This window comes from Alexandromys fortis, unplaced genomic scaffold, assembly GCF_014885135.2.
Source record: "Alexandromys fortis isolate MF-2015 unplaced genomic scaffold, M_Fortis_MF-2015_v1.1 scaffold_416, whole genome shotgun sequence".
Classification (NCBI taxonomy): Eukaryota; Metazoa; Chordata; class Mammalia; order Rodentia; family Cricetidae; genus Alexandromys; species Alexandromys fortis.
Window position 1 is genome coordinate 144,871 of NW_026068294.1, and position 22,120 is coordinate 166,990.

General features: G+C 43.4%; 1 protein-coding gene across 3 annotated transcripts in view; it reads left to right on the forward strand.

Annotated features, from left to right (window-relative positions):
• The window catches only part of Jph1 (junctophilin 1), an 81,634-nt gene extending 79,692 nt beyond the window's left edge, over positions 1-1,942 (forward strand). The window contains exon 6 of one of the 3 annotated variants that reach the window (XM_050132436.1): positions 84-1,942. The gene's annotated coding sequence lies outside the window, so the exon portion shown is untranslated. The remainder of the gene's footprint in view (positions 1-83) is intronic. The other 2 variants (XM_050132439.1, XM_050132437.1) reach the window with 2 other exon arrangements.
• Positions 1,943-22,120: the final 20,178 nt, after the last annotated feature.

A 22,120-nucleotide genomic window follows, 5' to 3' on the forward strand; every position in this document is an offset into this window, starting at 1 on the left:
ATTTTTAGCAGTTGTCTTTCATGTTACTGTGCCTGAATGTGACTCTGTGGTTATTTAATGCTGTAACTGTTTTGACCCTTCAGTGAAGTCATGACAACTAGTGGAGTTAGCCCACAGTTCTGCCGTGGTGTCCTCAGCCCTTAAAACGGCACACCCCAGTCACACTCAGGCAAGGAGGCTTGGGATGGGCTCACCAGAGAGATGACACTTGGAAAATTCAGCCAGAGGACCTGTTCAGTTCCCCCCGGGAATGCTTTGTGTCTTTGGGGGTCCTCTGAGAGCTGAAGCATGCAGCCGTGTTGGAGAGCAAAGCTTGATACCGATTCTTTTTTAAAATCTGCTGAAGCAGCCCCATCCAGCGGAGTCCTTGGCATCGGCTACTCCATCTGTCCTAGCAGAGTGTGACTAAACTGGAAATGTATGGACCTGCAATTTTTTTTTTGATGGAAGTCAACAGCTGCCTTACTATTTTACCATCTGACGTTTTTAGTAGGGAGCTGGGGAGAGAAGACGGCCCAAGGAATGCGGTCTGAAGATTGTGTTGCGGTGGGCGTGGTTCCAACGTTCGCTCCTTTCTCATTAGAAGAAGTAGGTAGCAGCATCACCCGTCACCTGGCAGTGATTCTTCTGCAGTGACCTGCTGCTTGAGCGTCGCCTGGAATGTCCTGGGAGGGAACGTTTCATTTGCTTGTGCACGACTCTGCTCATTTTTTGCTGTATTTTTTAAAATATGTTGTATAGTCATCTTCCACCCGCAGACCTGGCTGGACGAAAACACACAGGTTGCATCTCAAGGAAAAGCAACAACGAAAGACTAGTTCAAGAAAGAGAAAAAAAAATAGTGTTTATTTTAATAGCAATACATCATTTTCATGTTGTTTATTCTTTCTAAACCAGTACAAGGCTCTTTATCTTTAAAATGTAGTGGTCTGAAGGTGTTATATCTTCCAAAGAAATAATTTATTTTAAGTGTTTTCAGCATTGCTGAGGTAATGGTTGGCACCCTCAGGAGGGGCTTCATTTTAAAAGCGGAGAGACAGCAGCATACTAAGAAGTGTAGTTGCATGGACTGCAGTAATCAGCGGTTGAGGGTTCGGTTTCATTGCTGACGTATGTTACAACCAAATAAAATCTTGTCAGTGGCTATGTTGATTCCCATGAAAGTTAAGCAAGATGCTATTAATAGCTCCTCTTCTCTTTCTTCACCCTCCCCGCCTCAAATTTTGGGTGAATGCGTTCAGGTAGATGGTGAAGCTCTGTTAAGTCGCTGCTCCTCGATTCTCTGCCTTCAATACTTTTCAAACCTGTTTTATAGTTTTATTTTAGATATTAAAGATGTAGACGGTTTTGTTTTAAATATTTGTCTCTTGCTGTCCTGTTTTGTTCTGATGTTGAAATTTTTTTCTATTATATAATTTAATCAAAAGCATGCTTACCTAGAGAAATCATGTGATCTTTATAAAAAATAATTATTTAAAAAGAAATCAGGGGAGGAAGGGTATGCCTGAGTGTCTTGAAGGTGTTACGTGAGGGGGACTCTTCCTAGATGTTAGCCATGATGTCATGGTGTCAGCCAAGTCTCCCCCTTAGCTGCCTTCTCATTGCAAAAGAGACGGTGCGACCCTGTGTCAGCACAGGTGTGGGATGCATGCTTCGTCACCTGCAGCGCAGTAACCCAGCGGTGGTTTTTCTTTGTCTGCAGAAGTGCAATATATTAAGACTCCTGGGTGTGACCAATATGGATTAAATAAGGCAGAAAGAGAGCAAATGAAAATGATATTACAACTTGTATATTTATTTTTTACATTTTGCTTTGACTTTTAAATTTAGAAAGTCCGTTTTTACTCAAGAACAAACTAAATCCCTGTGTGGGTTTCCACACTCCCCCTGATCCTTCCTTACCCCTGTAGCTCTTTATGCTGGGAAGGCTGTTTTTTTTTTTTTTTTAAGAAAATAGAATATTTAATCTTATTAAGTCTTTATTTAAATGTGTAATGCTTTGAAAATAATGGGCAACAGAGAACTAAAGGATGTTTATAAGTGAGCATGTTGGCTCCATTTATAAATATATATATGATTTATAAGCTTTTTTAAAACAAAGCTCAAATTGTGGGTATTTTTCTAAAACGTGCACAGCTGTATTTTCCATGAAGGATCTTTCTAATAGGTTGTTATACTGTACTCTACATTTTGGACAGCACATGAAGTCTGCCAATGTACTTTAAAACATGACTTTGTTTATTTAAAGTTTCTTGCTGTGAAAAAGAACTCCCTACCGGTGAGTTCCTTAATTTATAATCCTTGAAACCAAAATGTATAATGTACAGTTTCCACAACTGTAACTGCTCTAATAAAAATGTTGGTTATTAATAAAGTTGGTTGCGTCTTTCATTTGTGAGTAAATTATTGTCTGAAGCATGTGGATCGTTAGTGGTGACAATATTAAAGAGAGACCGCGGAGCTGGAGAGGTGGCTTAGCAGGTGATGGCTCTTCCTACCAAGCCTAATGATCCGAGTTCAGTCCCAGGCCTACGTGGTGGAAGAAGAGAACAGACTTCCTGACAGTTGCCCTCTATTGCCACACAAATGCCAAATAAAGAAATCTCATGAAAATTTACAAAAGATAGGTGCTGAAAAATTAACAACAGAAGGGGCCCCAAATGTCCAACCCAGCAGTGGGCAGAAGGTAAGCACACCGCTCCACACTTTTTCTCTTTTTATTGAAAATATATTTTTTTCTCACATAATATATCCTGATTATGGTTTCCCTTCCCTCTACTCTCCCATTTTCTCCCCTTCTCTCTCCTCCCCTTTTCTCCCCTCTCATCCAGATCCACCCCCTTTCTGTCTCTCATTAGAACAGAACAGGCTTCTAGGAGATGATATAAAACAAAAGCTATCACATCGAAGTTGGCTAGGACAAACCAACAGAAGGAAAAGATCCCAAGAAAAAGGCACAAAAATCAGACACCTACTTGTTCGCACACTCAGGAATTCCATAAAAACTCTAAACTGGAAACAATAATACGAGTACCCAGGAGCTGGTGCAGTCCCATGTAGGCCCTGTGCGTGTTGCCTCGGTCTTTGTGAGTTCATATGAGCTTTGCCCACGTTGAGTTTGTTTCCTTGGTGTCCTCCATACCCTCAGGTTCTTACACTCTTTCTGCTTCCTCTTCTTCAGGCTTCTCTGAGCTCTGAGGGGAGGGATTTGATAGAGACACTCCATTTAGAGCTGTGTGTTCTAATTTTCTCACTCCCTGGCTGTGGGTCTCTATTTGTTCCCATATGCTGCAGGAGGAAGCATCTTTGATGACAATTGAACAAGAAACTGAGCTGTGAATGTAGCAGAATATCAATAGAAGTCATTGTATCACTTAAGGGTTTTGTTGTTGTTTGTTTGTTTTTTTTTATTTTTTGACCATTAGTATTTACCCTAGGTCCCTGGGCTAGTCTGATCCTTGATCATCCAAGTATCAGGTATGGGTTCCAGCTAATGGAGTGGGCCTTGAGCCAAATCAGTTATTAGTTGGTTACTCCCACAGACTTTATGCCACCATTGTACTAGCAGATCTTATAGACAGGACACCATGGTAGATCAAAAGGTGTGTGGCTGGCTTAGTATTTATATTTTATTTTTGGAAGTATGTTCCTGTACCAGGGGTGAAGACTCCATGTAGGCACCAGCCTTACTTCTTCATGTTCAATGAGTTGTATAGATGTTGTCTTCAGCAATGGGATCTTGCTGTCAGTTTGTGGAAAGAAACATCTTGGCAACATTCTGGGTCTTTTGGGAGTTCCCATGGTACTCCTTTGGCCAACAACTCAATTAGATGTAACCCAATCCCAGTACTGGAAACTTTATTTGATGACAAAAGATGTGATTCCATCTCCCCCATGTTTGTCAGTTTCATTTAGATCACCTTCTTACATGCATATTTTAGGAAGTTATTACTGTATTAGTTTTTTATATTACCCCTAGAGCACCCTTAAATTTTAGTTATTCCTACTTGTATTTTCTCCCTCCTTGATTGCTCTGTTCCACCCCACCATCCATAATTATAATTGTATATTATATTTTCTATTTCCCTTTTCTAACAAGATCTATCTGTATCCTCTAGCCCTTTAATCTATAACTACATTCTGGGGTTCTATAAATTGTTGCTTTTGTTATCATTGACTTAAACAGCTAGTACCCACATAACAGTGAATACATACCATATTTATCCTTCTGGGTCTAGGTTACCTCACTCAGGATAAGTTTTCTCTAGTTCCATCTATTTGCCTGCAAGTTTCATAGTGTCATTTTTTAATGACTGAGTAATACTCCATTTTGTAAATGTATCACATTTACTATATCAATTTATTCTGTTGAGGAACAGCAGGACCATTTGTAATCTTTGGCTATCATGAATAGAGTAGCAATGAACATGGCCGAGAAAGTGTCCCTGTGGTAGAATGAAGCAACTTTTGGGCACATCCCCAAGAGTGGCATAGAGAGATCCCAAGGAAGATCAATTCCTATCTTCCTGAGGAACTGCCACACTTATTTCCAGAGTGGCTGTCTCAGGCAAACTCTGCAGAAATGCCAAGAATATTGAGCATTCAATAAAATTCATGTTGTCTCCAGGAAAAGCAATGAAGTCCTATTTCAGGACTGTGTATGTTACATCCTTGTCATATATGGCACACAGTAGAAAGAAAATAAATACAAGTTTCACCATCCTGTGCAGTGAAGGCAAACACAATAGAAGAGGCCAAAGGTCATCTAATGTTCTCATTTTCCATGGGTATTTGGATAACTACATCTCACTAGTACAGCAAGTGCCTAATTGGTACATGGCCTCTCCTAACATTGATAAAAGGCCAGGACTAAAGAACTACCAATGGCATTTTAAAAGCAGCTTTAGCTCCTATAATCCCAACACTCAGGAGACTAAAGTATGATGATAGAGAATCCAGAGCCAACCTGAGCTACATAGCAAAATCATATTTCAAAATGTTCTTTTAAATATGTAAATGCAGCTTGATGTCAAATGCTTGGATCACATAAAAAGTGACTAGGAGTTAGAAACATTCGAGTCTATCAGTCATATAAAAGTATACACATATCACTTAAGTCACAGTAATCACATTTTTGCATTATGATATGGCCACGAGCCTCTGGGGGCCAAGGAGAAGAATGTGGTGGGTTGAATGAGAATGCCCACCATTGACTCGTATATTTGAATACTCAGTCACCAGTTGGTGGAACTATTTGGGAAGGATTAGGAAGTGAGACCTTGTTAGAGGGGAAGGCATGTCACTAGAGGTGGGCTTTGGGATTTCAGAAGCCTACAACCTCCTGTTCCCCTTCTCTGCATCACATTTGTGGATCAAGATGTGTGCTCTCAGCTACTACCTCAGTGCCATGAAAGTCTTGCCCCTCATTATGGTCGTGAACTCTAAACCTCTGAAACTGTAAACACAAACTTTCTTCTATAAATTGTCTTGGTCATGGTGTCTTATCACAGTAATAGAAAAGTACTAAGAGAATCTGACTTGTCAGGATGCATATGGTGTGAAGGATTTATTTTAATGTCTCATCGTTCCTTAGTGCGCACTGTGCTTTCCTCACTATTTCCTTACTTGTGGTTTGATTTTTTTCTATCAAAATGTTTGTAAAATAAAATATCCTCCCCTGTTTTCTGATAATCCTGTCTATTGTTTTCTTATAGCATACATTGGAGTTTCTAGTGGTTTGTCCAAACTATTAACAATCCACCTCTTTTTGTGTTGACAGTCTAAAGAATACTTGTAACCAAGGAAGCACTCCAACCTTCTTGATAGCCCTCCCAACTTTTCAGAAATTTTAACTCTGCTGTGTGTTCAATACAAACCTGCAGAACCTGACTCTGCATTGCCCCTAACCATAGTGACTTATGTGTCTCCCAAGCCAGTTACATGCTTCCACATACAACTCACCAAGGTAGTTTGACCTATAGGTCAGATAAGGAGGATATCACTTTGAATAAAAAAAGTGTAAGAAGTTGGGTAGGGGAGACTACTCATTAGGTAAAGTGTTTGCCACAAAAGCATGAGGACCTGCACTCAGATCCCCAGGACCTGCACAGAAGTTAGAACTGGAGACATGTCTGTAACCCAGCTGGGAATGGGGACAGCCAGGCAGGTCCCAGAGGCTCACGGGCCATCCAATCTAGCCAAAATGCAGAGTTCTGGATTCAGCAAGAGAACTTGCTTAGTTCCTAAAGAGCAAGTCTGAGGGCCTTCATACCTTTCCTTTTTGTGTTGGTTATTGTTGTGTTCGCTTTGTTTTGTGATGGTAGGCACTAGGGATCAAACCCAGGAGTCTCACTATACTGGGCAAGTGTGCTGCTATGAGCTGTCTCCCAGTCCTCTGTTTTGAGCCAGAACCTCAGTCTATTGTCCAGCTGGCTCTGGACTGACCCTGCGGCCAGAGCAGGCTTGATTTTTGTGATCCTCCTACCTCAACCTTGAGGTTGCCTTTACCAACAAGCAAGCCTGGCTTAGAAGATCTGCATTTCTAACAGTGCCCTGGGTGATGTGGCGACTCTGTCTCAGTGTCTCTCAGCCTTCCTCATGCTGTGACCCTTTAATACTGTTCCTCATATTGTGATGACCCTCAACCATAAAATTATTTTGTTGCTACTTCATAATTGGAATTTCGCTAATGTTATGAATCATAATGTAAATACTTGGGGGAATAGGGGTTTGGCAAAGGGGTCACGACCCCGAGGTTGAGAACTTCTGCTCTGGCACATCCCATTACAGTGGTCTATGAGTCTGTTCTCCACAGGGCTCCTATGCGCAAGTGCCAGTGAGTACCTGCGTTCATGGACCTTGCTTGGCTATGTAAATGACGCAAGAGGAAAGACTGAAAAGAAGACATATATAGTAACATATTACTTCGTGCTTACAGTAGCTTCAGGAGCCAATAACTTTCTCCTGCTTGCCAATGAGGACACCAAGACCCAGAAGACAGGACTGCTTTATAGAGTGTAGCTGATCAGTTACAGACCCAAGTTTCACATCCTGGGTGTACCTTACTCAGTGTCTCAGGCGGTGCGGATTCAGTTCTCTGGTCACCGAATGGTTAAAATGTGAGGCACAGAGCCCTTTTGATGGCTATCAGACAGACTCAGCAAGAAAGCTCTTGGTGTTGATGCAACATGACATTGTTATCTGAGGTTGATGGTGGTGTGTCTTCTGTTTGCACATGAAGAAGTCGTTCTCAAACACATGCAGCAGTTTTTCTATAGACATTTTTCTCAAACCAGATAGGATGTTGGCCCTCATCCTCTTAAGATTTGTACGCTCAGATCTTTTGCTTTGATCAGACAGTTCTCACATTGCCCAGCCTACATACAACTCCCTCTGTCCATCTGTGTAGGTTTTCTCCCTTGCTTTCGACTGGTTTTTTTAAAGAAGCAAAACATCATTAATGACGACTCCGGTGTCCACGTGCGCGAATTCCATCACATCCTGCTGACCTCCCTCAGTGACCACCAGCCTAGAAAAGGAAACGACATTGTCAGAGAAAGGCAGACACTGACAGGAAGCGAGTCTGCTTTTGAGAAAACATCCTGACCCTTATTTTTGTCCACAGATGTGTGTAAGACTTAGGAAGTCAATCTTTTGGAGAGCAAACACAAGCTCCCCATCTGCGTCAGTGCATTAGCTGTCGGTCCTGAGATGTTTATTCCACAGTCCAATGATAACAGACCACATACAGAAAGGAAAATGTGTGGGATCCATAACCAGGAAAAGATGCTCATTCTGAAATATAAATGATATGGTTAAAAATTGATTGTATTCTTAGCTGCAAAAGAAAGGGCTCTGAAGAGAGCTAGATATGGAAGAAGAGGGCCAGGAAGCTGTCTTTGGTCACTGCAGGTTGTGGAGAATCCCCACCTTAGAGACCCCTGGCTACTGTACCCTGTAGGCTCCCAACTCCGTGAAACAATCATCAGATTTTCTATCTAAGAGACAGAGTCTGTTCTGTGTGTCCCATTGTCTCCAACAGTCCACACACATACAGCATTAACTAACTGATGCATGCATTAATAAAACAGTCTGCCCTTAAACGTTCGGGCTACTGCACAGTAGCCATTTTCCATAACATGCTCTGAGGACCTCGCTCGATAGTTCTGGCTTTCATTGTCAGTGCCCTGTGCTATGTCGAGAGGGGGGTGTTGACTTGAGAAGAAAGACATCTTGAGCATTTATAAAAGTCCTGTTAAGACTTTTCAAAACGTGTGGCTGAGTGCTTTTGTCTAATTAGTTTGGTCAACAACTTGTTGTGAAGAGGACTAGCAGACCACCCTCTGTGGCTGCAACAGTGATTGCTCGCACCCTGAAAAGACATTACATTAAAACGGTTAGATGGTGAAATCAATGCTGGGAATTTATTTCAGAGGCAAGAGATCCCAAGTCTTTATTTACTTCAGAGTGGCAACTGTGGGCTGGAGAGAAATAGGCAGACTAAAGTGACGTGGGGGAGAACTCAATCAGAGTGATGAGTGATCTGGTGTGGAGAGTAAGGGGAAAGAAAGATCCCCAAGAAGGGCATCTGGGTTTCTGGCTTGAGCAGCTGAACCTGCTGGTGCCCTTAACTACGGGGAGCAGGAGGGGAGGAGCAGGTGTCCTCCAGTGAACCGAAGACACTGAAGTCAGCTTTAGACATGGACCTGAGGTGTCTGAGAGACACGTCAGCCAGATGGAATGCCTTTGGCTATACAAGTCCACTGTTGAAGGGGACTCTGTGATTCAGACATGTATTGTAGCATGACGACGTAGCACAAAAGCATGTATTTAAGGGCTACTATTTGTTCTTGTTGCACATCCTTCACACTCATTTAAGCAGGTCCCTTCCTGAGGCTTGCCTACATTTTTATGGTGGCACAGACGTACCGTCACTTTGAACTCTTTTCAAGTTGCAGTTCTGAGTATTTTCATGTTGTTCCTAGCTGTCACCGCCATCCATCCTCAGTGGATTTCTTGAGTTTGTTTTCATTGTCTTTTTGCATTTTGTTTTGTTTATTTATTTGTTCATTTGAAACTAGGTCTCACTTTATAGCTCTGCCTGTCCTAGAACTCAGGGTCTGGACCAGGCTGGGCTGAAACTCAGAAAGATCTGCACTACCTGCCTGTCTCTGAGGTCTCTGAGGCATATGCCACCGTGCCCAGCTTTATTGCTTTGCTTAAAAAAGAAAGATCTATAGTACTTACTATAGGCTTTTATTACTATAGAAATGTTTGAAATTATTATAATAACCTATTTTTTTATCACTGAAGCTGTTGTCACTAAACACAACTGCACAACTTTTCTAATTCATTTTGTAATAAGGAATTTGAAAATGAAGCCACTGTGAAGGGCTGTGGATGTCTGGCTCCCACTGACCTGAGAAGGGTCAAGAAAGCTTTCTTGCTACGGAGGAACACGGGCCTCAAAGGAGCACCTGCTAATCTCCATGCCCAGGCTCCGTCCTGCTCCAGGTGGACTGGGGACAGTCTCCATCCTGTGCGCTCGGCTTCCCGTGCAGCTGAGCCTACTGCTGAAGGCAGCAGCAGTTTAATCTTGAAGTCCGTCAGTACTTTTCAATTGTCATCTATTCAGGGCCTCTAACTTAGCCACATAAAAGGGGGAAAGATAGAGGAAGGAGTTGGGAAAAGAGAATTCGATCTCCTTCAGGCTATGGGAAAACAAAAATATCAAAACTTCCTCTTCTCAAAAGGCCTTTTAGTTCTCACCCCTAGAGGAGAGCCACGTTCTTCATGTGCTTGAAGAAGTCCACCATCTACAGAAGATACCACTGGGAAGCTGCTAGAATCTCAACTGCTCAAATTACCTCCCTATGGTAGAGAACCATCTCTGGGTAATCCTGGTCCTCCTTAGCAGGTAACTTGATTTTGCAGACTTTGAATCCAGGGGTCATGACTATGCGGTCTAATTCTGGCCAAACTCAGTTGCGTCTCCTGGAAAACATTTCGTTTCTCTGTTGAGAGAAAGATGACCATCAGAGGACCCAGTGGTGCTAAACCATCCCATATTTGCTCTCTGTCTCCCTCTCCTCCTTCCTTTCCTTTGTCCTCTCTTATCTTGAATGGAGATGTGCCTTTTGCCATGACAGTTAATCTTGCAACCAAGGCAGCAATTGTAGAACCAAACCTAAGAGACTGGGGAAGCAGAAAGCTGGAAAAAACCTGGGTCTTTTAATTCTGGTGTGGAACTTTTCGTGTCACTGCGGTCTAATCCCCTTTTCCAAAGTTTTAGCTATTATTAAAATAGAAAGGAAAAACAAGAATTATCAGTCATATTTATGCTTCTCATTTGCACCCAACTGAAAACTACTTTGAAACTGTTTATGGCCTAGCTCCTGTCTATGCTGCAAAGGGCTATTCTAAAACAGAAGATCCAAATCGGCCTCCTCCCTGAGCCCTTCCCCAGCAGCATAACTAGAAAAGCAGGCCCAGCTACTGCTACAACCCTGGAAATGGTAGTAACCACACCCTGTGAAGATAGTACCATTCCCCAAGTACTGATTTTAGGCTGGTCAATCATATATAAATGATTCGTGATGGTTGATCATTTAAGTTATCACTGCAATAAGTAACTTATGAAATAACCATCACCGTTTCAGTTTTTACTAATTAAAAAACCAGTCAAATAGCTTAGGGTGGCTTACATCCCCAGGGGCACCTACACAGGCTGTAGTAAGTAACACAGCTGGAATCTGAAACCAGATTCTATTTTTGAAGCCTATCTCATAGGGTTTGTGAGAACTGGTTTCCCGGTTTAACAGCGTTACCAGCACTAAACCTCTAGACAGAGCCATTGTTCCCTCTGCACATTCTGCCTCTGGCGTCTCCCAGGGGCCCCTCTTTCCATTTCCATCGCTCCTACCCTAGTTTAGTTTCTTAGCTGAGGGATCTCTGACACGCCCAAATGGATGTCTTTGTACTTCCTCCTGTTCCAATCATGCAAGTAACTTTCCAGAGCCCCATGTTAAGTCTTTAATTGAACCCTGCCCAGCACTTACTCAAAGATGCACACTGGCTTCTTTTGCTGCCCACACAGTTAGAAGAGACTGGAAACTGAGCCCCACATCTGATTTTTTCTTACAAGGTGTTTGGTGCCTAATGAATGGTCACCTGTCATGGGTGTCAGCCCCCTGCTTAGTCTTGCCTCTTCAACTGGCCAGCACTGGTCCTGGGGACTCTGCCACAGCAACTCCAGGGAGACCTTGACCAGTCCGAAAGCTGACAGGAAACTTGAGAGCAGTCACTCAGCCACAGGCCAGCCAGGCAGCCCTCAGGAATTGTCCTCCTGCATCCTGTCACTCAGAGACAAGACTACTCCCTGGGGTCTCTGAGTTCAAGGGGCTGCTCAGCTTGTAAGAGACCCCTGCAGACCCAAGCACCTCCCTGTTCCTGCTTTGTGTGGACACGGCCAGAATGCTGTGCTTCCTCCAAGGATAGCGCTTGCAATGGCGACACTCAAGTTTGCAGAGTCATTGCATACTCCGAAGTTAAACTGAAGATTAACTGTTCTCACATAATTAAAACTACAGAAAAGAAATCCCAAGGGAGTGACCACTCTCGGAAACTGGCCTTCTGGTTCTGTACCTCCTCCATTTCCCCCCCCCCAACACTTTGTGATACCCTACTTAAACCTGTTTCACTGGGTTTTGATTTAATGCACATATGAATTTGTTTCACCATAATAACCATTTCCCCATACAGAAAGACTTCATAACATCATCATGTAATATACCATAAATAAAAATTTTAAAAAGACAATATAGAAAATAATCACATGCATGAAAAAATGTCATATTTAAAAATGTTTTCATATATATCAAAAGTGGGCAAGGTGAAAAAGGCCCTGGATTCCATCACAAGCACTGAGGATGAAGAAGGAAGAAAGTAGACATGCATTTATTCTCCTTCCTCTCAACATGGCTCCCCTCAGTCCTCCTGACTCCCCATACTCTGTCCTCCTCCCTCTTCTCCTCATCCAGGGGGCTGCCATAAAGGCATTTAGAACATAGAGGCCTACTGCATTACAAACTCACATTCTATGTGTGTGTGTGTGTGTGTGTGTGTGTGTGTGTGTGTGTGTGTGTTGTATGTGTGTGTGTGTGTACACACACACGTACACTCCAAACTCTCAGCTCTTGCCCACCTGCCATAATGGAGTATGCCCCTTCCAAACAAGGCTGTTAAAGGCTAAGCCGGGCGGTGTTGGCGCACGCCTTTAATCCCAGCACTTGGGAGGCAGAGGCAGGCGGATCTCTGTGAGTTCAAGGCCAGCCTGGACTACAAGAGCTAGTTCCAGGACTGGAACCAAAAGCTACAGAGAAACCCTGTCTCGAAAATAAAAAAATAAAAATAAAAAAAAGACTGTTAAAGCTAGATGGAAGGTAAGAAACACAAGCCTCAGATTCTATGAGAACATTAGTGGGTTCTTGGGTTTCCTCCAGCCATCTATATTCATTCATTGCCATATAACACCAGGGACAGAAACCAATATTCAGTTATCACCATTTGGGTTCTGTATTCTGCTTACTGAGACGTATGCACCTAAGACATCTACTATGGAGAGATCCTGGGCCAGCACCTGAGCAAAAGAGGGGACAGGGGCAGAACTAGGACAGGGTGGCCCGTGATTCAGTAGACCCCATGGGGAACCGGAGCTCCTAGAGAGCCTTCCGGGTGAGCTCAAGCTAGGAGAGACACCAGGTTTGTGAGTAGTCCTGGACACTGTCAGTCACTGGGGCGGGCAGAAGGAGGTGCCGCCTTGGGTGAGACTAGTCTCTCAGCTGTGGTCCTCTCCAGGGAGCTGGTAGCATACTCCACAGCCAGGAGCTAAGTCCTGCATTGGGCATCTACAGTTCCCTCTCTGATTGCTCTTCTTAGCTAAATCCACTCTTTCGGGGCAGCCCCACACCACTTCCATGCACAGAACTATAGCTCCCTGGGGCCTGTCTTACATCTGAACTCTGTGGCCCTTCTGCTCTGAGGTCTAGTTTCTGATACTTTAGCCAAAGCCAACTGCACACTCTCTGGAAGCAGAACAAATACCACTAATGACACTGCCTTCACCCCTACCTTGTCTCCAAGCAGCGGTGTGGTGGGAAAGGAAGAGGGTGAGCTTTGAACTTAAATCCCACAAGTAGCCTTACTTTCTGGGGCAGCTCGGGCACACTTTCCTCTCCAAATACCTCATCTGACAAATGAAGACAGTCTACTCATGCCTCTCTGGTTTGCTTGTTCTGACAGCCAACGTACCTACACCAAGATGTCACAATGTCCAATAGCTCTAACTACATTATCCCTAGTCCTCAGTACTGATTAAATCTACATTGCCATTACAGATGGTCGCATAGCTGAGGACAGTACAACAGGCCCCAAGACCTGACTACACCTGATGCCAAAGTCTGGGACTTGATGCTTCTCCACCTGAGGAACAAAACCACTTTTCATCAGCACCTCCATAACATGTCAAAACCTCAGTACCCCCGTGAGAGCATCCTCATCTTCAGGGTCAGCTGAAAGAGGAGCCCCTTGGTCATGCATGCACCCCTGACTGCCGCCTTCTCTGCACAAAGGCTGCGTGCTTATGCTTCCTCTAAGATCCTGGCCTGCCCTCCTTTGTACCCTGTCTTCTTATTCATGTCTCTCTTCCTCAGTATTGTAAACTTCCTGAGAAAAGGGGTGGTCTGGCCCGTCATGCCCCTCACCCCCCTCACAGTACTCGGCATTAGGGATATTTTTATATGAAGGTAAGTATGTAAATGCACCTGATGAATGGAATTTCTTCGAAAAAATAGATCTCTAGCTTCCTCAGAAAGCCCTTTCAAAGCTCTGATTTTATCTCCTTAGGAGTCCTCAGGATTGTTTTGCTAAAGCCCCTTTTTGAGAGAGGGAGCTTTGTTTGAAAGAGCCACCTGGGTCAGACATCCTGTTTGGGTTTGATTTTTCATGATTTTGTGTCCATGCTAGTCACATATGAGAGTGTCAGGCCAGTCATTGGGCTGAGGCTCACAGAAGCAGCTCTCCCAGCAGGGTCCTGGGATCACAGCATGTCTGGAAGGGTCCTGGGCCTTGCCAGATGAAACTAGTATCCACTACAGTTCTCCAGCCTCAGCCTCCTTGGGGCACTGGGAAAGCTCAGCATCTGCCTGGGCCTCAAGGAAAGACATGCTCTCTTTTTTTTTTCTTCTGGTCCCTCAATAACCCCTTCCTGCCAGAAATTAGGGAGATCTGATGTTTGCTCTCCTTAAGATCCTGAAGGTCATAGCTGAGATGCCCTCCCGAAGCCCCAGTTTCTCCCCAGAGAATGAGCAAGGAGGTAGTTAACATGCTAACTTCTCAGAACAAGGCTGCTTTGGTAAGAGAGTGGATTTGAGCTAGCTAGTCTCCTGGAAGAAGCCTATGCTAGGTTCTATGGGAAACACAAGAGCAACTCTCCTCTCATCAGATAGCTAAGACCCTACTTGGTGTGGGAGGTCCTTCTGTACATGTGCAGCTTTCATTAGTTAATGAATAAAGAAACTGTCCTGGCCTGTTGATAGGGTAGAACTTAGGTAGGTGAGGAAGACAGAACTGAATGCTGGGAGGAAGAAAGCAGAGTCAGAGGGATGCCATGGATCTGCGGCTGGAGATAGACGTGCTGAAACTTCTGGTAGGCCACGACCTCGTGTGATACACAGATTGATAGAAATGGGTTAAATACAGATGTAGGAGTTAGCCAATAAGAAGCTAGAGCTAATGGGCCAAGCAGTGTTTTAATTAATAGAGTTTCTGTGTGGTTATTTCAGGGCTAAGCTAGGCGGGTGGCCGGGGTAAAGAAGCAGGCCCTCCTCCTCCACCTACTGAAGAAGACAAACATTGCTGATATAGCTCAGCAAAATAACTGCCTCCTGCCACAGGATGAGGCTCATGTGCACAACAAATGTTCAAAAGCAACAATTAACGTTTGCTGGCCCAGCATCACCTGAACAGTCCCAACAATCAAACAGTGTGCTAGTGAGGGCCACCTAGATGACACATGCAATTGCACTGTCCATAGCCACAAGCAATTCAAACTCAGATCACTGTTCCTCATTCCCAGAGAACGGATCCTTAGTGCCACAAGCCACCACACTCATCAGTGTCTTGGTTTCAGGCCAGTGTTGGCAAGCAAAAGGAAGCATGCCAGTGATCTGCATTTCCTAGTTTAACAAGCAGTGTTTCCTCCTCTGAGACATTCCCTTGTAATAGTTTCACTAGGGAAACCATCAGGAAAGAAAATTCTTTTGCATCCATCGTATTTCAGCCCAGGCAGGAACCCACACTCAAGCAGGCAATGGGAACAAGCTGGGCAGGAAGTCAAGATTCCTGTGTTCCTTCTCTGGCCAGCAACAGGCTGGTTTCATACAAGTTTCTAAGCATGTTAGGAAGAAAAGATGGACAGAAAAAGGCAAACAAAAGGGAGGGAGGCATCTCATTCATGGATATGTGATATCCATGAATACTGCAAGAAATAATTTAAGTATTTACATAGTTAAGCACTTAAAGATTTAAAGATTGTTATATTCATGAATACTGCAAGAAATAATTTAAGTATTTACATAGTTAAGCACTTAAGGATTTAAAGATTGTTATATCCATGAATACTGCAAGAACTAATTTAAGTATTTACGTAGTTAAGCACTTAAAGATTTAAAGATTGGAACACAGCTGCAGGGTGCTTTTACCTCACATGCACAGGGCCCTGGCTTCAATCTAGAGTTCTTAAAAAATGGGGGAAACTTGAATTGGACTTTGAAAACGAATATTCAGCCTTCTGTGAAGTCTGTCTCACTGTTCTATTACTATGAAGAGACACCATGATCACAGCAACTCTTATTGGGGCCTGTGTGTAGTTTCAGAGTTTTAGTCCATTATCAGCATGATAGGGAGCGTGGCGGCAGGCCTGCAGGAAGACACAGTGATGGGAGAAGGAGCTGAGAGTTCTACATCAGAGCAGTAGGCAGCAGGAAGAGAAACACTGTGACTGGTTTAGGCTATTGAAACTCTCAAACCCACCCCCAGTGACGTACTTCCTCTAACAAGACCACACCTTCTCCAGCAAGGCCACACCTCCTAATCCCTCTCAAGTAGTACCACTCCCTGCTGACCAAGCATTCAGATATATGAGCCTGTGGGGGCCATTCTTACTCAAACCATCACAAAGCCTTTCAGAACTCTGAGCGTGGTCAAAGGTAACTGGAAACAGGTAGAGGTTTGCAAACCACATTTAAGTCCCTAACTGAATGTGCCACCTTCATGTACCACACAAGCCATACCCCTAGCCTCCAGCTTCCCAAATCTAGTATTTGAGACATTTCCTTTTCACTGTCCAAATGTAGTAAATCTCCTTTCCTTTAAATTCTACGTTCCCAAACATTCTTTGTTTGCCATTGTTAGAGTGCACCCTGGACTTTATGTCCCAACTGTTGTCCCATTGAACTTCCTCATTTAGTTCCCATGAATTCATGGATTCCCATGAATCTAGCTGAGGCTGGATTGATGCTGACATTCACCTGCAAAGCCGGTCTGAGCAAGGGCTACTCAGCTTCGCTCAGTGCTGCCATGTAGCTATTACACTTTTCCAGGCTGGTGTTTCTAAGGTTAGCTACTGCATTTCACACACTCAGGTATGCTGTGCTTGCTGTGGGCTACAGGACTTTGATGGTCTGCCAACCATCTTTCTCTCCATCACCACTCTTGCCTACTCAATAAGCTTCACCTTCAATCAGTTACTATCATTGTCCATTATTCATTGAGTGGCATAAGCTACTGAAAGAATAATCAATTATTATTGTTCCCTTAGCCGCCTCAACCTGAATGAAGTGCCCACCTTAGTCACTTTTCTGTTGTGATTAAAATAACATGACCAAGTGCTACAGGGAAGAAAGGGTACATTTAGGCATTTTAGCTTTCGATTGCCAAAAGGATGTTCAGAAAGCAGAGGGAGAGGGAGAGAGAGAAGAGAGAGAGAGAGAGAGAGAGAGAGAGAGAGAGAGAGAGAGAGAGAGAGAACAGAGAAGTGGGCAACACTATAAACCCTCAAAGCCCCTAGCAACTATTGCTCCCAATAAGACTCCACCTCCTAAAGGTCCTATAACCTTCCCAAAAGCTCAGCACCACATGAAGACCCTACAGTAACTGTGAGCTTCTTCGTCCCTTCTTCAGTCTTAACTCTCTCAGATAAAATATAACCCTTATTCTCTTAACTCGCTGATAGAATATACTCCTTACTCTCTTAACTCAGTCAGAATATACTCCTTACTCTCTTAACTCTCTCAGGTAGAATATACTAATATCTGAGAGGTGGGTGAAGCCATGTATGATGGGGCATGCCTGTAATCCCAGCACTTGAAAGTAGAGACAAGAGAATCAGGAGTTCAAGAACATCCCAACTACCTATCAAGTTCCACGCCAGCCTCAGCTATATGAGATCCTGTCAAAAACAAAAGGGGGGAGGGGACGGGCGGTGGTGGCGCACACCTTTAATCCCAGCACTCGGGAGGCAAAAGCAGGTTGATCTCTGTGAGTTCAAGGCCAGCCTGATCTACAAGAGCTAGTTCCAGGACAGGAACCAAAAGCTGCGGAGAAACCCTGTCTCGAAAATCCAAAAAAAAGGGGGTGGGGCAACATATTTGAATATACATTTCATTAAAGAAAAATACACAAATAAGTACATGAAACTGCCCAACCTAATTTATTGTTGGGGAAGTGCAAAGAAAATCTTACTGAAATACAATTTCATGGGTCAGGCATGAGAGTGAATGCTGGTGATCCCAGTATGGCAGGCGGATCTTGGGCATTTAAGGTGAGCCTGGGCTAGATAGTAAGACTGTCTCAAACAAAGAGAGAGAGAGAGAGAGAGAGAGAGAGAGAGAGAGAGAGAGAGAGAGAGAGAGAGNAGAGAGAGAGAGAGAGAGAGAGAGAGAGAGAGAGAGAGAGAGAGAGAGAGAGAGAGAGAATGTGATATAATTCTGTGTAAGAGGGACTTTAGCAGCAGGTGAGTTCAAACCACAGCTGGTGACAGCCCATGTGGGGGTGAAAGACAGACAAATATGCCATACAGACCGTTTTTTTGTTCTTTTGGTTTTTGTTTTTTGAGACAGGGTTTCTCTGTGTAGCCTGGAACCTACTCCATAGACCAGGCTGTCCTCGAACTCACAGAGATCCGCCTGTCTCTACCTTGCAAGTGATTAAGTGGAGAGTTTATTGAGAGAAGATGGAAGGGGAGAACAGTGACCTGTCTCTGGGGACAAGAGCCGTAGAAGAGAGAGGCAGACAGAGAGAAAGGAAGTGACAGAAAGACAGAGAGAAGGGGAGATGCAGAGAGAGAAACAGAAAGAAGACGAAAGTAGACTGAGTTTTGCCTTGTTAAAGAGTCAGGGTACTGCAGGCTGACACACACGGTCAGGTCCTTAAGAGGTGCGGCCAGGTTCATCTGGATGCTAACAGTATGCACATTTATAAATAATGATATCAAAAGCAAACAAAAAACATTATTTTCTTCAATAGTAATGGGTTTATTTCTTTTAGCTAGTACATGGAACTGACTTGGGTGTTGAAGAAAAGAATATGATGATCACATAAGTGAATTCTAGATGCATGAATGTGTGTGTGCTGAGGAAATGACTCACTGAGCTAGAGCATTTGCTAAACAAGAACTAGGATCTAAGTCCACATCACACACATGACATAAAGCTGGGCCACACACACGTGTGACCACAGCACTATCAGAAATGTAACAGGAAGACTGCTTAGGTTTGCTGGCCAGGCATTCCAGTTGGGGAGAAAACCTTAACAGTGAGCTCTAGGTTCAGGGAGTAACTTTGTCTCCAGGAAGAAGCTGTAGAGGGATAGAGCAGGACATTGGATAGCCTCAGGAATCTTTGTACAGAGGCACACATACCTGTGTGTGTGCATTTGCATGCTTGCATACACACACACACACACACACCACAACCAAAGAAAAAGACTTTTTTAGATGTGTAAAGTTGAGTAAAATTTAACTTCAAAGGTCAATATTGATTCAAAATTATTGTTACATAAGAAATAAACCCTAATTCTGAAAAAAAATGAAATATTTGAATTAGAAGAGTCACCTAGAGTTATCAGAGGGTAGAAAAGGCAATGGAGAGCACTATATGAGTCCAAGCAAGACATCTTCCTTCAAGAATAGGGGGAATGAATAGAGGGAGAGCATCCATGCAAGTTCTGAGTGTGTCCCCCTGAGGTTCGTGTCCTCAGTCACCTATTTGATAGCATTGAGGGTATGTAAGTTCTGAGTGGTGCCCACCTGGAGAGTATTCATGGCCTCAGATGAAAGGGCAGCAGTGATTCTCCAGTGACAACAGTACAATAAAGGGTCATTTTAAGCAGAAAACAAGCTGTCACCAGACTCCATATCTGCCCTGACTTCAACTTGGACGTCCCACCCCAGGAACTATGAACATAACATTTCTGTTGCTCAAAAATTACTCTTTTCTCTGGTGTCTTATGATAGCCTCTGAAAAGACTAGAAACAAGAGACAATAAGAAGAGGAACCTAGTAACTTTGGTAAACAGCAGAAGACATTCAACAATTTGAGTGATTATATATTCTTCAATGTTTATTTTGATTCAATAACAAACACAAATAATTCAATTCAAGAAACGTGCAAAGGACTTGGATAGATGTTTTCTCAAAAAATGATTGATATTTCAATGATCATTAAACACTTAAAGATCTTCAGTATGACTTGTCATTGGAGGAACAAGAGTTGAATGCAAACTAAGATGCTTCTTCACACACGTTAGTATGGCTGTTCTCATACAATCAGAGAATAACAGATGTTGATGGGAATTTGGAGAAATAGGAACCCTGATGCTTTGTTGATAATAGCAGCCACTTTGGGGAACAGTATGGTGGTTCCTAAAAAGGTAGAAACAAAATTCCTATGACTTAATTCTGTTCCTGCACAGACACACACACACACAGAGAAACACAAATTGAAAGCAAAGATGTAAACAGAGAACTTTCCACCAATGTTTATGAAAACATTTGCCACATTACCCCAAAGGCTGAAACACACAAGTCCATCAACAGAATGATAGGTGAGTAGGAAATCCATAACATGGAATATGACTGAGCTATAAAGTTGAATAAAATACTAATATACCAGATAGATAGAATAAGCCGAACACCGGACAAGCATTGTATGATTGATTGCATGTATACGAGTGGGGATCAAGAGTAATCAAACTCATAGGTTCAGAAAGCAAGATGGCGACTGCCAGGAGCTGGAGGAAGTGGGGTGAGTCAGTGTTTTATCGGGGCTGTTTCAGTTTGGGTAGATAAATCATTCGGATGGGTAGAGAACACCACATCTATTTTATGACACTGAACTGAACTCCCACAAATGCTTTAAATGGCCAGTACCATGATGTGTATATTTCATCCAGTGAGTAAAGAAGATGGAGAGGAATATACTGATATGAACTTGCCTAAGCTGGAGAAGAGAGCGTGTTGATGGAAGGAAGCGGCCCACCGCCCTTATTACAACAAGAGCGAGACCTAGACAGAAGGTAAGATGAACACAGCCTCAGATAAAGAACCATTCTGCAAGACTAACCATATCAGCAGCTGCTGAGGAGTAAAGTGACTTGACAGGTTGGGCAGGAGCTATTACACCCCATGGGATGGGGTAAAGCTTAGCAGTAAGGCGGGAAAGAGACAAGAGTTGGGAGATAGGTAAAAGAGAGGAAAGAGCCAAGGGCTTTGTTTCCTCATCTCCCTGATGGACTGCAGCAGAGAACACCCCAAGACCTCCCTCATGGACTGCTGTGGGGAACACCCTCCCCTAGCTGTAGTGCGCCTAGAACAATCTGTGAGGTATCAGGCAGTCTATTGGCACACCTGGAGCGCCATCCACCTTGTGTTTTGCGTCCAACCCTTCCCTACCTGCAGGTGCCCCCCTTCCCCCGACACACATTGAGTCTGATTGCACAGCAGTGTTTAGCTTTTCTCCAGATCTTGTTTCCTAGGCTAAGACAATATGTTTGAGGATTTTTTCCAGTTAAAAAGAGTATCAGCTAGCCGGGCGGTGGTGGTGCACACCTTTAATCCCAACACTCAGGAGGCAGAGGCAGGCGGATCTCTGCGAGTTCGAGGCCAGCCTGGTCTACAAGAGCTAGTTCCAGGACAGGAACCAAAAGCTACAGAGAAACCCTGTCTCAAAAATCAAAAAAAAAAAAGAGTATCAGCTAATTTTTTTTAGAAGTCAGTTGAATAGAAAAAAAGGCAATAATTGGACCTATGCAAATGAACTTGGAACTATCCTAGTCTATATTTTTTTTTATTTCTTCGGTTAACCAAAACTTTAAGTACAACTCCATTTCCTCTAACACAATCCAATACCTTTATTTTCCTTATGAATCTAGCAAGAAACAAAAACACAAAGATTAAAGCACAATATATAAAAGATTTGAATTCTTAATGACTGAAACTTAAAAGGACAGAGCCCCAAATTCAAAGAGCAGGAGAATGACTGCCTAGGCTGTCCTCATCTGACTTGGTCTGGAATTTAGAGACAGTCAGAATCCTATCACCCTGGAATCTGATCTCTCAGACTGCAGGCTCAAGCTAAGAGACTCCAAAGCCATGCAGTGGTTTTTACCTTGACACCAACTCTAAAATTTATTGGCAGCTACAATAAAAAGTGCAGGCGTAGAGAACCAGTTCTGGCCTAGAGGACCCAAGTGAGAATCCTCATGGTGGCATTTCTCAGAAGTTAAAGGAATAGCCACACACTTCTCCTTAACAAACTTCAAAGTTATTCACTTCTTGGCTAAAGCAGAGAGCCAACACTGAGAGAAAGGATTATCGACCAAACACATGCACAGCCTTTGCAAGGCTGGGGCATGGCAGGCCATGACCTCTAGCTCCAAGGTTCCCATCTCTGATTCTCTATTTAAAAAACCAAAGCACCTCTCTATTCAAGCCAGGAATATCAACAGGAATTTGTATCAAGACACAGAGAGAAATTCACTGCTAAAACGTATGCTATACCCATAG